The following is a 5235-nucleotide window of genomic DNA, read 5'->3' as shown; positions in this document are numbered from 1 at the left end:
CCTGGGAACGCCTTGGGGTTCCCCTGGAGGAGCTGGAAGAGGTGGCTGGGGAGAGGGAAGTCTGGGCCTCCCTTCTGAAGCTGCTGCCCCCGCGACCCGACCCCGGATAAGAGGAAGAAAATGGATGGATGGATGGATGGATGGATGGATGGATGGATGGATGGATGGATGGATGATAGAAAATAGAAATACAATAGCTGCACTTAATGATAGCTAGTAGGTTATACATTGAGTACTTTTACTTTTAATACTTTTAGTATTTACTCAAGTAAAAGTGTTAATGTTTTACTTTTACATTTACTAGTGTTCATTTTTGTCTGTTTATTTGTACTTTTACTTAAGTACATTGTTTGAGTACTTGTTCTAACCCTCTCCAGACCCCAGGGAAATCCAGAATGCTGGGGTAGCTGGTATTTCCTCACCTTGATCTAGCAAAGTTCATTGTGGTACCACTCAGTCCAGCATATGCCCTAATCTAAACCCATTAAATTGCTCCTTTATATCTTCTATTTATTAAGACACAAACATGAGGGAATCACAAAATAAACAACATAAAGTTGGGCTAGAAACTGAATCAATCATATTATGTCAAAACTCTTGATGAATCCAGTCACAGACATCACACATCCAAATGTCACATGAAGTCTTAGCCGTTTTGAGAGTTACAGCTCAGTTCTGCTCCTGAGGCTCGTCTATTGGTCCTCTGCTCAGACAGCGAAGCAGCTCATTTCGTTGGCCGAGCAACAGCTGAAACAGACATGAACGAGGTCTGCACGTGTTACATCCTGAGGTGTAACCTGGCAGCTCACTGTGCTGCTTTCTGGTTTCACTTCATTTTACTTGAAAATCTAATCAGAATCACAGAATCTCTTTGTGTTTGCCAACACAGCGTTCCAGTCAGAAAGTCTGATCGCCCCAGTTCATTCTGAACCAGCATGTTAGTCTGAACATGCTGACTGTCTGCACACTCAAGTTTGAACTTCTGCAAGCTTCTCAGCTGGAAACTTAAAAAGACCTCTTAAAACTTTGGGATCTGATTTTTTAAAAATGTTATTTTTAATGTTTATTCATTTCTGTTTTCCTACATGATGGAACAATACAGCTTACTTCTGCAACCATTCTTTAAGAATTAAGTTCTAAACTTTTAATTTCTTGTAATTTTCCTCTTATGATTGGAAATTTGGCCCGTCTTTTCCAGCATGAGCTTGCTGAAAGTCAAGCTACACAATCTGAACTGAAATTAAGTCTGGACTTTGACTAGGCCACTCCAAAACTTTCATTTGTTTGAGCAAAAGTCATGGTTCCATCATTTACCATAAACTGTTTAGATCCTGTAGGTTTAGACCATCACACTGCAGATATGACCAAATCACCATGTGGGAACTCCAAACAAAGTCTGAATGTTAAAAATGAATCAAAAAGTGCTTCGATAACGGTTTAGTTTGACATTTTAGTTTGATTTAAGCAACAAGATTTTTCCACTGAAATTGTACAGAATCCATGTTACATTATTGAGACAAGTTTTTAATGGGGTAGTATTATAACTTTTTTAGCTTTACATCATGTTATATTTTTATTCCCTCATCACAAACATACCTGGTGCGTTGCCTTGATTCTTTCATGCATGTTTGAGAAATCTTTTAATCTCCATGACAACCATTCAGCTGTGCAAAACACCTGAGTGAATCTAGCCCAGCCTTCGAGGATGAAGTTCGTCCATTGAAATGCAGTTTCTAAGCTTTGGAGCTACTCCCTCAAAGAGCAGCCCTCCCCCCAATCCTCCAATTAGCTCCTTCAGACTAGCCAGGAGCAATTAGCAAACACTGCTGAGCTCATTGTACAAGCTACTTCTAAGAGCAACGCTGGTAAAAACATTGTTAAAGGGTTAGTGGAGCCATGATGACTACCTGAAGACAGAGTTTCAGAAAGAGCAGGGGTTTTTAATGAGACGGAGACCCAATTTCAAGGCATCAAATTGAAAGTTAAATTTATTTTAATTCATATTTGATATATACAGCATTTTTTTAAACAACTGTAGTTACCTGATTGCACTATAAAATGACACTATGTGACTGGAAAATATATAATACTGCCCCTTTAAAGTTTTCGTCATCGTCTTTATTTTTTGCATTGTAAAAACCTGGATTTTGTATTTTAACTCGGCTGCATACTGGTTTGAAGACTTGTGAGCAAAATCCACAGCTGGGAAGATCCACACCCCCGCAGTAACACCTCATCGCAAAACATAAGAAAAGCACAGAAAATAAATATACACAACTATATTACTGTAGATTATATTTCTTATTTCTCTTCCAACCTCATGTGAAAAGAGCAACATACAGCAGTGGAAAGTTTAACAGGTCTTACAATAACAAATCTCATTTCTCAGTCAGTAATTTAAAAAGGAACTCAGATTTAAGTTAAATCCATAACTGCTGGTATATTCTGGGTGAGAGTAGCTTTATAAAGCCACTATTCATTGTGTAATAATATACACTGCAGTTGAAAAGAAAGAAGGACTAAGATGAGGTAGAGGAATCCGATAAGGATGATCTTCTACGTTCCAAAGGATTCCAGAGCTGGATTTTTGGCTGACGTGATTCACAATATTTCACAGTTTTAATTCCCCTTTACCCCCATCATCAGCACCGGATCATAACAGAAGTGGGACTTTATGTTGCATCACATAACAGCACAATGTTACATCATTTATACATCATAAGTCCTTTGCTTGTGTCTCTGCTTTGGCTGAGCAAGTGCTGAAAAATAAATCAAGTGATGGTTCTGGGTTTGGTATTTGCTCATGCTGATGTTTCCAAGATTAGTTTTTTCACAGAGTTAAATAAAAAAATCTACACAGATTGGTGTTTTCAAGCTTTTATTTTTTGATGATTTTCTGCTTACACTTCAAATAAAAATGACAGTGAAGATTGGAATATTACAATGGAAACATTCTCACTACAGAAGTGTGTGTTTAAAGAGAATAATGTTAAAACCCCCATAAAGGTTGTTATTTTCAATAGAACTTTTATTCCGACAGATGAATCTTATCAGAACACATATTCTGATTGATTGAATTTGACGATAGACACTGACTAATCAGTGCCTGGTGATCTTCAACTACTGGTTTATTGATGGTAAAATGCTCCAACAGTTGGCTGACATCACTCTACTCCAGTTATAGTGCCACCTCTTATTTTATCTTATATATTCATTCAATACCAATAACCCATGTTCATTTTTACCAAATGTATTAATTCCCTTTACTGAAAGGTTTGCTGATTTTCTTTATTTTAAAATCTAAAAACAAACAAAACAAGATAGTTTTAAAAAAAAATGTAGAAAATCACTTTGTAGTACTAGATATTGTAAAATTAAGCTATTTTGTTTTGTGAAAGGTTGAGAGCCTTTCGTGACTTTAAACATCTTTTGTGTTCCTGTTCACTCTGCTCTATCTTTTCAAACCCTGAGCTCGTCATGATAGATGGCAGGTTTTGGTTCTGCTGGAGGTTTCTTCATGTTTAGTGGGAGTTTTTCCTCTCCACTGTAGCTACATGCATGCTCTGTAAGATCGCTGTAAAGTCAACGATTCAGTGCAGCCGATTGTTACATTCTTGTCCAGTAGAAGCGAGTGATGCAAGTCAATGATTCGATCTGCTGAGTTTCCTTACAGAAAACTATTATTCAAAAACTACTTTGAATAATTAATTGAGTATGCTTTATTATTTGACAACTTGGATTTATTGGGATATATTTATGATTGATTTATGACTGATTTTTCTGCAAAGTGCCTCTAGACATCATTTATTGTGAATTGGTGTTATATAAATAAACTGAATTGAATTCATTGAACTGAATTGTTTAGCTGGACCAAAAGCAAAAATGGCTCTGAGGGTCGTAAAGATTGTTGACTCTTGCTCTAATGAGAGGCAATGTCACTAATGCAGCAGCAGGTGGCAGCATTGCTTGAGTAAAGTGTAACATACTGACTGAGTCAAACTGCTACATAAAAACAGCTGCTGCGAAACTTTCCTTGGAGTCTGAAGGTAATGTTTAGCATTTTGTAAAAGTAACCAAGGTTTCCTAAGTGAAGTTACATTTCCCTCTAACGCCTGCCTTCCCCAGTTTGTTCTTGTGTAATAACAATAATCGAGGCCCACTGTAATGTTCTCTTTTTGTTTTTAACCTCTATTTTCTCAAAATGGCTTAGATACAGGCATAACCTTTATAATGTATACATAGGCTATCTGCATGTTAACAGGCAAAAAGACAGCTGTGTTAATGTATTTGAATATTTAGTGTAAAATACTAAATATGAAATATTTTAGTGTAAAATATTTTACACTAAACTATTGTACACTAAAATATTTAAAAACAAAAAATGTTTTCTTTGTGTGGTACACAACAACACATGTCGTCTGCTGTTCCTGTTCACTAATTTCAGATTAGAATTGGGAGTTTTGGATGTTAAGCTAGTTTGCTACTTTACTACAACCCTCCCTGCAACAGACATTATAAACAGTGAAAACTCAACATGTGTGCTAAATCTAACTGCAACCAATAAGTCTGAAAAAAGGACAAAGAGAAACAAAATATCATGCCAAAGTAAAAATCAAGTTATTCCACCACACAAAGCTTTAAAAATGAAGATAAGAAGAATTTAAGAGGCAAGCGGGGCAGATATACATCCGTCAATCACCACCGTCGATCAGCGATCACAAGGGCCGACATCAAAGCCATCTTCAAGCCTTTGAATCTTGGCAGGAGAGCAAATATTCTCCAAATAAACTCCCTCTGACTCAGTCAAGGGTCCAAGTGAAGCAATCAGGACCATCATGATGTATGAAAAAAAAACATCTTTCAGAATCAGGATGGTACTTCCTTTCTGCTGGTCTCCAGTAATCACTGATTCAAGAGAAAAGTGGTCAAATCTCTCTGACTTCTAGATAAGCAGTGAGATCAAAGCCATGACAGTGATTACTAAGAATAGTTGGTTTTGATGAGTTTGATTTGCTTGGATTTCATGTAGGACAAGGAGTGCATTAGCCATTTGCGTAACCTTAGTACAATACTTTGTGACCTTTCCCCTGCTAGAAATTAACAATAATATGGCATTTTTCACTATGTTTCTCCTTTTTTAATCCATCCATCCATCCATCCATCCATCCATCCATCCATCCATCCATCCATCCATCCATCCATCCATCCATCCATCCATCCATCCATCCATCCATC

Source organism: Poecilia reticulata, linkage group LG6 (genome assembly GCF_000633615.1).
Source record: "Poecilia reticulata strain Guanapo linkage group LG6, Guppy_female_1.0+MT, whole genome shotgun sequence".
Lineage (NCBI taxonomy): Eukaryota > Metazoa > Chordata > Actinopteri > Cyprinodontiformes > Poeciliidae > Poecilia > Poecilia reticulata.
The sequence above is the reverse complement of the archived record's forward strand: the minus strand, read 5'-3'. Positions refer to the sequence as shown.